Genomic DNA, 12439 nt, shown 5'->3' with positions numbered 1-12439 from the left:
CAGAGAGGAGAGCTTGGGAACCGAACCAAGCGTTTTCCGCGGGGCTGTTGGGGCCGGAGGAGCTGGCTGCATCAGGTGGAAACCAGGCAGTCCTCCCCCGACCCAACTCCGGAGAGATAAAGATGTCTAAATAACCGGGATCGCCGCCGCCACAGCCCTGCCCTGCCCCGGGGACAGGGGGAGGGCCTTTTCTGCTGAAGCAGCGGCTGGGGCTTGTTTCTGGTTCGCAATTCACCATGATAAATGTAAAGACCAATTAAGGTTTGATCCGTGCACACGGGAGGCAGACAGCCGCTGATAGTGGAACCAATTAACGAGCATGTCCCCTAATTCCTGCCGCGGCAGCCGGGTGCACCACGGATCCCCAGGCGCCTGCCGCGACTGCCCGCGAGCCCCGGGCGCCCCCCGCCCGGCGTTGGAAGGGGGCGTCCTCTTCCTGCGAGAAGGTGCGAGGCGCGGGGTCCCCCCAACCCCGGCTTGGGAGGGGGCGCTCCAGGCAGGAAGGAGCAGAGCCAGCCGCCTACGGAGCCCAAATGTTTGCAGCCGGGGCCGGGCGGGTGGGGCGCGCCCGAGTGGTCCGCGCCGGGCGGGGAAGGCGGAGGCTGGAGGAGGCGCCCGGCGCGGAGCCAGGCGGCGCCCGAGGGCGGAGGACAGGTGGCCGTGTGGCCTCTGCCAGGTAGCACGGGGACTCGGGGGCTGCGCGGCGCGGTCCCCGGGCTTCGCCTGACCCCGGGCCCGGCTAGTGGCCGCCTGCCGCGGAGGCGGCCCGGAACTGGGGGTGCCTGGGTGGGGCTCGAGGCCGCACCCCCGGGGCCGGGCTCACCGCCGCCTCGTCCCCCCTCTCCGTTCCCCCTTCCCTTCCGGCTCAGCCCGCTGGCCCAGACGTGACCCCCGCGCGAGGTGTTGTCGCTGCGCGCTAGCCGGGCGCGCGTGACTCATGGCCCCGAGGTCGGGGACGGTGCGGGCGCGAGCCCTTTCTTGGCTCGGCCGGAGTGTGAGAGTGTCTGGAAGGAGAGCCAGGTCATGGCAGTGGGGCCCCCGGGGACCGCGGCGGCCGCAGAGCAGGAGGAAGAGAAGTAGGTGACGCGGGCCAGAGAGGCCCGTCCCCTCTGGCCCCGGGGCGGGCGCCTGCGGCGGGTCCCCTCGCGCCAGCAAAGTTTGGAGCCGCGGGCGCCGCGCGCCGGTCCCTCCCCGCGCAGTTCCCTCGGCGGGGTCTGTGCCGCCGCCGCCGCTGCCAGGGCAGGACAAAGGCTCATTAACACGTGATGGGACCGCGCTTCATAAATGGGACCGGAGCGAGAGGGAGCCAGAGCGCGAGCGCAGGGAGAGTCGGGGACCGCGCGCGCCGGGCGAGGCGACGGGCGCCCGGGCTGGCGGAAACGGGCGGCCCCACGCCGGGCCAGGAGGGGCGAGCGGGAGGACCCAGCGAGGAGCCCCGGCCAGGGGCGAGGCTCGCGAGCGCAGGGGGCGCCAGTCCCGATCGCCGTCGCGGGCGAGCGCTGGAGGCAGGGGACGCCGGCGCGCGGGCTGAGCGGACCGACCGACTTCCTGACCGACCGACGGAGGCACAGCCCGCTCCACCCCACCCCTCCTCGCCCGCATCCCCGCGCCGGCGCCGCCTCCCTCTCGCGACTCCCTCGGCCACCCCTTCCTTCTCCACTTCTTCTCCGCCTCCGCCTCCTTCTCGGCTCCCGCGGCGCCAGTGCCTTCCCCTGGCCCGGGTGGGGCGCCTCGGTTCCCGGCAGAGCTCTCGGTAGAGTCAGGTGGGGGGACGTTTCGTTCAAGCAGAGCAGCAGCCCCTGCGCTGGGCGAGAGGTGCCGAGGGAGCTTCTCCCGCGAGGACCGGGGGATGCGAAGGGTAAGACCTGGTAGAGTTGCATTTGTAAATACTGCTCCCGCCTCCCGCCCCCTCGGGTGCTGACCAGTGTGGTTCCCAAGTGTCCTTCGTGGAGTTCTAATTCCGTGTGAGCGAATTGTGCACTGGTGTTTACCTAGCCGTAGAGCCCCTGCCTAACTGTGGTCTGTGCTACTTCTGGAGGTTTCTACCATTTACTAGTTATTGAATGTGTGAGCACCTGGCTGTCTGTATGCACGGATGTCTGTTTGTGGAAAATGTTGTAATAGTGCATGTTTGGAAAAACGGGCGCTTGAGCTGGTGCTTAATGCCTCTAAACCCTATCAGCAGCTGAGTCTTCCTGAAGAAATACATCGATCTCTGCACCAAACCTAGAAGCTGTCCAAAGTCAGATTATTAAATGTCATGTAAAGAAATGTGTATCAAGTAATAAACTTTTGCATATAAAGATGTAGCTACAGGAACCACTTTTCTTTGAGGAAAAAGAAATTAGCCTTTAACTGATATCTAAATTTGAATGGTGATGGAACCATTGAATTTAGATGAAAAGAAGTTGATGTGGTCTGTTTAAAAGACATTACTTGCCAGGCTCACAGTCACAAATGATCAGCTCTGGTGAAAGAGAATGTTTGCTGTGACAGACGTGAGAAACTGTTGTTTGGTCGTTTGAAAGTTTAAAAGCATCATGCCTATTTCTGATTTTAGTTTTCAATTGAACAGATGAGAAAAAATTGAGTCACCTATTTGTTATTTTGTCTCGCATCTTTTTATTTTCCTTCAGATAAGTGCTGTTCTTGCCTTTGTTGTTGCTTTCTTCATGTATTAGCATCCTCAAGCATTTAATCCAATAAGAGATTCGAACAGATCTACCTACTGGTTTTAAAGGTGTTGAAATATATCTCAGTGGGTTCCATAACTTCTTCTCATTTGTATTACCAAGTTGATATCTTTTGAACAATGGGGGAGATGCGGTTTCTCTGGGGAAGCTCAGTGGACAGTGAGTATCAGTGGGTGACCACTGCCCTCAGTCTGTTTTGCAGAATCCTGAGAAGCTCAGAGCAGCCAACCTTTAAGGTTCCCGTAGGACTTTATCTGATTTAAAGTGTTGCTTTTCTAATCCCACCCTGCTGACAGTTTGCAGGAAAAGATACACTGATTGATTTTTTTTCTCTGTCCTTTTATCCCCTAGTACGCCTTGCCCCTCCTCTGTTCTCTAACTCATTTAGGAGCGATGTTCTCAGAAAGGCTAGGTACAGTTTCTTAAGTGACACAGATTATTTTCTGATTATCTATACATGAACAGAATCCATGCATCTCCAGAATTTTAAACATTGCATACTGCAGGCAGTTACTGTAGGTGCAATAACAGTTACCACAGTTAGGCAAGACACTTGGATATGGTTTTTAAAAACTAGTTTAGGTTACCAAGAGAACTTACTATAAACGAACTCTTTTTATTCTAAAGATGTCTCCTACTCCAGACAAGGAACAGTCTTGGCTCAGGTAGGTATCAAGTGTTTGACCGGGAAAGGTTTCCTCGTGTTCCTAAGCCTCTCTGGGGTAAAATAATGCCACAGGGCGGGTAATGCTTGGTTCTGACCTTTCAGAAAGAAAATTACTATGCTTTCATACTCATGGTTAAAAGGCACATTATATTCATATCTCCCCTTTTAATACCTAGCATCAGTATATATGCATATTAAAAAGAATGTTATGCCCTGTCCCTTAAAAGAAGCTGTAAATAACATTATTCACTTTGGAGAGTGAAGATTCACCTTCTGGGGAAAACAAAGTCCCGTCTTCCCTTGGAGTAGTGCTCGGCTTTGTTTGTTATCTGCTGTTTTCTGTCTTTTTCTGTTACCCTTTTCCCAGTGGACCACGTGCCTCCCTGTCTCGCCTGTGAGATTGTTCTTCTCTAATAAGCCTAGCTGCAGGATCACTGTGTTCTTTTTGGCATTTCAAAATGTTAAAATAGTGAAATTGTTAAATGTTACCAAGACGAAACTGCTGGGAATGAAATTCTCCAGAGGAACCACTATATCTGTGCTTGTCACAGCCTCTTCCAAAAGAAAACTCCTGCAGTCGGGTTGCCTCTTTTCTCAGGAAAGCAGCAGTCCCAGCGGTTGCGCTGGTGCGTGTTCAGTATGTGGTGTCAGCTTATTAAATTACTAAGGCGAAGCCTGAAAAACTCTTTCAGTTGTGTGACATACTTCTTGGCTTTAACTCGGAACCAATATTCACCACCAGAAAATTTAGACAGGCTCCGAGGTTGTCTTGCCTATTAGGTGGAATTAGAACTGGAATACTCGGCTTATCAGAATAAACTATTATGAAATGGAACTTCTCATAGCAGTTTATAGTTCACCAGGCTTACCAAATGTTTCTTCCCAGAACACAGTTGGCCTAATAAGGAAAAGGATTATTTCCCATAATTAGCTCTCCAGGAATGCTGCAAAAAAGAGTAATAAATCAAACTTGGAAATACCTAACAGCATGTGATGAGTAAAACAAGATTTGGTTGTGGCATCTTGAATTTGGTGAGGAAGATGGAGCCTGTCTGTCAGTTTGCTGCCTGTTATTCCCGGGTAACGATGCCTGCCCAGCTGTGTGAGGCGCGGATGAGAGCTTTCGTTCCTGCAGAAAGGGATGCTGTGTCCCCACTGGTGTAAACCCGTCTCTTTTATTTTTGTATTCATCATCTTCTAATTGAACTAACAAATTAGGGTGAAGCCAGTCTTGGGGCTTAAATTACTTATAATTCTGCTTCTGACTCTGGAATCACCTGGACCCAACATTGTTTGAAAAACTATGCCAAGGCCAGGTTTCTATATTGCATATCTATGTTTTGAGGGGCCGAAAACTCTGCTGAGTTGTTTTTTTTTTTTTTCATGGATGAAGGCTGGTGGAAAAGTTAATGAGGAAATCACAACCAGTGGATATATTTTGTATTGGTAAAATTTTAGCCTCCTGTTTTCCCTCTGAGCCTCCAGCTCTTTCCTAATCGTGTTCTCATGATGAGGTTAACTTTCCAGTATAACCACATGAATCCTGTTTTTGAGGGACTGGAAGGGTCAGCACTTGGTAACTAAATTGCTCTTTAATGTTTTGATAGCCATTTATCCACCTAATCTATATTCTTAGGTTAGATTGGGTTAACCTCATAATATATTGCAGATCAGCTTAGTTTTCTCCCATATATTTTCTGGACTAAAAGAAACAATAAATATCATCCAGAGTATATGTAGTGTCAAGTTATAGATTGCAGAATTTAAGATGACAGGATGTATAAATACACCTTTATATGTGTGTATGAATAAACTTTTTTCCTGGATGTGTAATTACAACTAAATTAAAAATTGAGACATGTTGCCTTGATATATTTGAACATATGATTCAGATTTTAAATAAATTCTACAAATTTGGGGAAATGTCCAAATTCAAGGGAACTGTGAAGATGGACATGGACAACTCAAGGCCAAAGGAAGTACCCACCTTGAATCAAAACAAGACTGTTCTTATTTTCCAGGAGAGTGGAAATCTATTCCAGTCTCCTATGTTCTAAGAATCTTGCAAAGATTCCAGGATGGGCAGAACCACATTCCATTATAGTTTTCTCATAAACACTGACTGTTGTGTTTAACACAGTTTTCACTGGTTGTTTATTAGTCTTGGAAAGAAAGTTGGGAGAAGATACACAAGGTTATTATGGGCTTCCCAGGTGGCACAGTGGTAAAGAACCTGCCTGCCAGTGCAGGAGACATAAGAGACATAGGTTCCATCCCTGGGTTGGGGAGATTCCCTGGAGGAGGGCATGACAGCCCACTGCAGTGTTCTTGCCTGGAGAATCCCAGGGACAGAGCCTGGTGAGCTACAGTCCACAGGATCGCAAAGAGCTGGACACAGCTGAGCATGCCCATACGCACACAGAGTTATCACTATGTCACAAGATTCATATTAATATAGTTATATTTGTTGGATAAAACACATTATAATGCTATTACAAGTAAGTAAAAACTATGGGAAATTTGTGAGGAGCAAAGGAGAAGGCTGTTTTAGTGGTTTTCCAGTGCTTCTCTTGGTACTCCTCAAAAGATTTGAGGTTAGATGAACTTCTATCTCAAACAGGCCTGCATGGATAATAGGTATGTCTATGACATATCCGTAATCAGAGGTCAAAGTCGTTGCCTTAAGTAGTCAGTGTGATTACCTCCAGTTCTTACCATAAAATATTTACTAAAAAGCTTTCCCGGGTCATATTTCTTTACTGAACAAGGTGCCTCATGGAAAATAAAGTACTTTTCATTGTAACAGTTTTTCTAGAGCAGTTGAGAAGACAAATATATTCTTGATCTAACTTTCATGGTTGCTTTCCATATATTTGAAGTACTTTTCATATAGATGATTGGTGAATAACTTTGGAATCTCCTCTAATTTGAAAGTTTCCCTGGGACAGGTTAATTTCATAACTTAGGGAGCATGGAATTCTGAGGTTCAGAGCTGCATTCGTATGTTTTTGAGGAAAGAACTGTTTACTCCCCTAATCTGAGCAAATGGGTCTGGCAGAGTCATTGCAGTTGTACTGAAATACTGAGTTCTGCCTTAGCCCCAGCTGGGGAAATGTTCACACCTGCACTTTAGGAAAGCTTTCAAAGTTCTGCTTTGCTTGTTTTCTTTTGTTAGTGAACATGTGAGTTGAGACTGGTCAGATGGGAATTAGCGTTTTGGGGTTTTGGTTTTTTTTTTTGGCCGACTCATTTTTTTTTTTTTTACCCCCTAGTGCTATTATTGCATTATAGTCTGTCATTTCAAATAAGCCTTTCAAAGTAAACTTTGCATTTTTGAATGAAAGGATTTAAGTTTCTTTTTCTTCTAACACAGATGGAAAATCATTTTCCCCTAGGAGTATGATATTTTATTATCTAATGTCTTATTTTTCCACTCTGATTTGGATTTTTAATTGTTTAGAGTTTGGATTCATTGAAAAGAAACTGGATACCTTTGACGTGATTCCTTACCATCATTATCAACTCTGAATAGCATTAAAGATTTTTTTCACTTCAGGAGATAAAGTACAGCATAGTTTCCAAAATTCAACAGTGTAATATCTATTTTTTTATTCCCACTCGCAAATTCTATGCTATTGCTTTTTAAAGAAAAGCAGAAGCGTTTTTCAAAGACGTGCCAGGCAATCTGTTGTGGGAGTTGAATATACTGGCAAATGCTTTCACAAACTGTGTATGTCAGTAGTATATTTAAATATAATTAAAATAAAATGTAATTAGGAAAGAATGTTTTTCAAAGTTTCTGTTGACATGGGAGGGTTCCCCTCTTTCTTGTATCATTTGTTTATCCATTCTTTAGGCCGTGTATTTACAGGAGATAATTGGAGTCAATATGAGTTCTGTAAATTGAGTTAAAAGGAGTCTGACCTTTAAATTGGTGATAAATTCCAGTACGCTTAAAAAAAATGAAAGCAAATTTCCACTTTCACATATAGACATTTGAATAGGAAATTTTATAACCTTGATTTCTGTTGGTCTTTCCTGGTGACTCAGATAGTAAAGAATCACCTGCAGTGCAGGAGACCCCCGGGTTCGATCCCTGGGTCAGAAAGATCCCCTGGAGGAGGGCATAGCAACCCACTCCAGTGTTCTTGCCTGGAGAATTCCTTGGACAGAGGAGCCTGGTGGGCTAGAGTCGGTGGGGTCGCAAAGAGTCAGACACAACGGAGCGACTAACGCTAACTCACTCTGTTGGTCAGGCGGCTAAAAAAGGTGTTTTTAATATAGCAAGTGAACCGATATCATAGGTGATATGCCTTTGTCACTCTTGTTTGCTTCTAACTCAGTTATATTTAAATCAACTTGATTTATTCCTTTGTAAGGGAAGTTTATTTTAATACCACTGTGATCTGTGTATTTTGGTTTATTCCAGCATTACTTCTTAAATGGACCATATTTTCAACTCATTTCAATGCATGGCTACCAGAATTTCCAAATGTTGTCTCTAGCTTTGTACAAGTTGTGGGGAACAAGTGATATGCACATGAAGAAAAATGAAAAAAGACTTGAAAAAGTTAAACAATTTAACTCATAACCAAAGTAAGGAAATGATTGCCCAAAGAATTCTGTATTTTTGCCTATGTGGGAATATGACTTTAGAAAATATACGACTCCTTTTGAAAATTAGATCTAAGTTCATACACATCAGAAAAGGGGGAAATCTTTGAATGATTTTAGTCCTCGGCTGAGGAAACTAATTATGAGTAATCTATGATCCATTTTTATTGATGAAATAATTATAGAGGAAACAGTCTGCCCAGAGTCATATATTTAAGTGCTTGGGGATATATTTCCATGTATTTATAACTTGTAGGTATTTTTGAAAGATCTCTGCCAGCTATAAGCAGTGCAAATTGCATAATTACCGGGGTAGTTCTGTAAGATAATTTGCAATAGATTTGCATTGGTTGGGCCTACTGCAAAATTTCCATTTTAGTTTGCCATTTTCTGGGTTCATCTCCTGTGATACATTATTTTATGGTTTGGGGGAAAAGAAGAGAAAACAGAAATGTTTCCAGCTTAAAAAGAAAATAAGCTGGAGTGTTACTTTTATTTTTTCCTGTTCTTTTATGCTCAGTAATCGTGAGTTCCTTCACAATGGTGTTGAAAGACATGGTTAGTGGTCCTATCAAACTTTGCCTAGGCTTTGTAAATAGAATTAAGAAAAAATGGCATGCAGTTTTTAATTTATGTCTGCAGCTGGGTAAGTACATGTTATGTCTTGAAGCCACTTTTCTTTGCTGGACAAAAGATCTAGCAAATAAGTTTCCTGAAAAAGTGCAGAGAAGCTTGGAGACTGAAAATCCTTGAGAGGTTCTTCACTCCTTACCCTCATTTTCAGGCTAGACTACATTGTTCTATTTCAATCAAATAGAAAAAGCTTGATTTTAAAGATCTTCTGTGGGAGATTATTTTATATTATTTTATGCTTCCTTTGCAATCCATTTCAGTGATCTTAAAACCTATACTCATAGAATATTCTTTCTTCCTATCTAACCTCGATACTTCTTAAAGGTTAGTTTTATTTTCCTCCTTCATCTGGTCTTTTTCACAGGTCTCCATCTTCTTTAACAATGGTTCTAAAACCTCAGAGTGTCTTAGACTCTCCTGGAGGCCTTGAGAAGACACAGAAGTGCCTCAACTCAGAAACACAGAGTTCTTGATTCTGTAGGTCTGACGTTGGACCTGAGACTACGCTTCTCCCTAGTTCCCAGGTGACGCTGATGCTGCTGGCTGAAGAGCATCCCTTCAGAGCCATTGACCTATAAAATTGTTTCCCAGGTTGCTCAGTGGGAAAGAATCTGCCTGCCCATGTAGGAGATGAGGGAGACCCTGGGTCGGGAAGATATCCTGGACGAGGAAATGGTAGCCCACTCCAGTATTCTTGCTTAGAAAATCCCATGGGCAGAGGAGCCTAGAGGGCTACAGTCCACAGGGTAGCAAAGAGTCAGACACGACTGAGTGAGCTCACAAGTACAACCTATAAAATAACTAACTAGGTGTGCACTCCCAAACCACACGGGATTTATCAGACTGTTCTTCAAGAGGTATGCTGAGATGTCCAGCCTGTGCTCAACCATCTTATTTCCTAGTTCTTTATCTTCATGTCATTTTTCTCAATGTTTTTAGTTCCTCAACTCTGTTCAAAATCATATAGCTGTATCACACAAACCTTAATTCAAAATCAAACTCTGAAATAAGTATAATAGAACTACTTCATGGTTTCAGTGGCATGAAAATTCTGACCTTGCATACAATTTGTTACATTTCCAAAACATATTTTTACATCATTATTGAAACCAAGTTCTTCTAGTTCTATTTGTACATTATAATTTGCATCTTAAAAGCATATTTTTTTCTGCTTATATCATGTATTGTTCGTACACACTGAAACTTTTTTTTATTAAAGTAGGTAATTTTCAACTAAAGCAGGTGATATGTAAGTACCTAGTTTTTAAAATCACATTTAAATGGAACCCTGAACTTAACAATAAAAATGTTTAAAATTATTCCAGCAAGAAAATGATAGGAAGGAAATTGAGTTGTTTAGAAAGCTACTGTATCCTTGATTTGTATGAGTATTTGAACAGATACTAACTTCTCTTGTGAAATATTCCATTTTAGCTTCTGTAAGAATAGAAAATAATTTTCCATTCTTTTTCATCACAGAGTTATGACCTGTGTTGGTGATTTCATAATTGAAAATTGGAAAGCCAAATGTTTCATAAAATAGAAATGAGTTGAGTTTGTTATTAGAATTGATTTTGGGCTCCCAAGATACTCCCTTCTTACTTTTAGCATCTCTTGGCATAAACATGTCATTTGTTTTCAGTATAACTACTTTCCTTTACTCATTCTTAATTACTTTCTTGAGGCAGAATTCCAAATACTCACAATTAACATTTATCAATATGTTAAATTTTCTCCATGCCCTTTTGCCTCAGAAAAATAATCAAAAATTTTGTTTTTGTAGGCAATAGTAATAACCCATTTTAACCCTCTCTAACATGTTTTCTTATTTATGTTTAAATTAATTCAATTGTAAAACGCATAAAATGTTGTAGCAGGAGAAGTTGCTCAACCAAAGCAAGAACTATATCCACTGAACAGAGTAACAAATTGATTCCTGAGGGCTTATAAAAGCCACTCCATCTAGTGGTTGAATTTTCACATAACTTCTCTTGACAAGTTGTTTTGAAAACACACTTGCACATGGAGAAACCACTTGGGAAAAATCAGTGCATAATAGTATGCATTTGAGGAAAGGAAAATGTCCATTATAATCATAGTTTTATGTATTGTCTTTAAAGGTCTATCAACAGTGTATAATTAGAATTCATTCACAGTTGTGCATCTCACAAAAATCTCCTTATATATCGTTTTTATGTGGCCAAACATTGAGGTTCATAATACACGAGGCTGAACAAGGATCAGAATAAAAAGTAAATACCTGATCTTTGTCCAGAACTTCTGCTTGCCATCAATATAATTTCTGTTTGAAACTGAGATCAAAGATCCTGGGATAAACAGTTGTTGATGTCTTCCATGTAACTTTTACATCTGGGCAGTTCTTTTCAGATGGATGTTTGTATAACCAAGGCTCAGGTTTACTTCCCTGATGATCAACGGACTTTACGCCAAAGAAAACTAGCCACAGTTAAAAGTCATTCTGCTGGGATAGCCCTGCTCTATTGCCAACATTGATTTAGTAAGCAAACATTCTAAATGCTTGTTTACTAAATGGCGGGCAGAGGGCCAGGCAGAGAACATTCGAGACCATATACTCCAAGTCCCTACCCCGCTCTCAAGGTGTTCATGATCTGTAGGGTTTCGACACAAGAAAGACTGCTCTAGAATGACTCAGCATCGCCTGTCATCTCTTCAGGGAGAAGACTTCAGAGCACGTGTAGGAAGGGCTTTTACCCCCGTCAGCACTGTTTGATGATGAAGTACCATCTGCCTGTTACACGTACTCACATCCTGCTCACTCCTGTCTTCTGTGTGAGGGGAAGGGCAGAGGAATGGACTTTATTTGAAAGGTTTGTTGGAAGGGAGAACTGTTTCCCTTGTTTCCTTGACCCACATCCATTATCTAGGTGTGATACATGGATATATAATATCTGCAGTGTTCAGCAGGATTCCCAGGTGGCACTAGTGGGAAAGAACCCGCCGGCCAAGGCAGGAGACTTTAAGAGATCAGGTTCGATCCCTGGGTCGGGAAGATCCCCTGAAGGAGGGCATGGCAACCCACTCCAGTATTCTTGCCTGGAGAATCCCATGGACAGGGAAGGCTGGCGGGCTTTGATTCATAGGGTTGCAAAGAGTTGGACACAGCTGAAGTGACTGAGCGTCATGCCCAACACAGACCTTACACAGAGCGTGTGAAGGGCCTGTGACTTTGTATCCATCTGCACCTTACATTTAACCCAGCTCTGCCTGTGCCTTTGAGTGCCAGGAGTCAGTCACGGGCTCTCCGTTTCTGGAGTCCTTCTGAGGATTTCTTCTGCCTGGATTCCAGGCAAGATTTTAAGAACTCAGCACAGAAAGGCAGTCTCTCTCTGGGCCTAAGAAAACCACTCTGCTCCCAGTGGAAAGTGGGGTGACTTCCACTGAGTCCAAATATCTCTGTTTGAGCAATGGCTGTTTCAAGCTTTTGTCAACCGACAACCATCGTGTCTCGTTCAGGCGTGAAGAAAGTGCCCTCCCCATTCCTTGCAGGTGTTGTGGAAACTGTCCTCACTGCTCACGGTCCTTGTAATTGACGACTGAAGGAAAAAAGGGTCTGTATAAGTTTTTTCTTAAATAATGGCAAAGACAAGTTAGATTTTATTTATTACTTGCTAATAGCCACTGCAAATGAAGTGCTAATCCAGGGCTGAGATTTATAGCTTATAGTTAACTGTTATACTTTGTCCCTAAAACCTGTGGGATAAGGATGATTTGCAAGTGCTCTGGGCAACCTTTTTTTACTGTCAGCAGATCTTTCTTTCTGATTTTAGTTGTTCATTTTGTAAAATTATTA

General features: G+C 43.8%; 1 protein-coding gene across 5 annotated transcripts in view; it reads left to right on the top strand.

The window, feature by feature from the left end:
- Positions 1-355: 355 nt before the first annotated feature.
- CNR1 (cannabinoid receptor 1) overlaps positions 356-12439 on the top strand; it is a 29537-nt gene continuing 17453 nt past the window's right edge. Inside the window, exon 1 of one of the 5 annotated variants that reach the window (XM_043439616.1) lies at positions 356-446. The gene's annotated coding sequence lies outside the window, so the exon portion shown is untranslated. The other 4 variants (XM_043439617.1, XM_043439614.1, XM_043439613.1 and 1 more) reach the window with 4 other exon arrangements.

Source organism: Cervus canadensis, chromosome 20 (genome assembly GCF_019320065.1).
Source record: "Cervus canadensis isolate Bull #8, Minnesota chromosome 20, ASM1932006v1, whole genome shotgun sequence".
NCBI lineage: Eukaryota > Metazoa > Chordata > Mammalia > Artiodactyla > Cervidae > Cervus > Cervus canadensis.
This window is presented reverse-complemented; position numbering and strand designations above follow the sequence as displayed.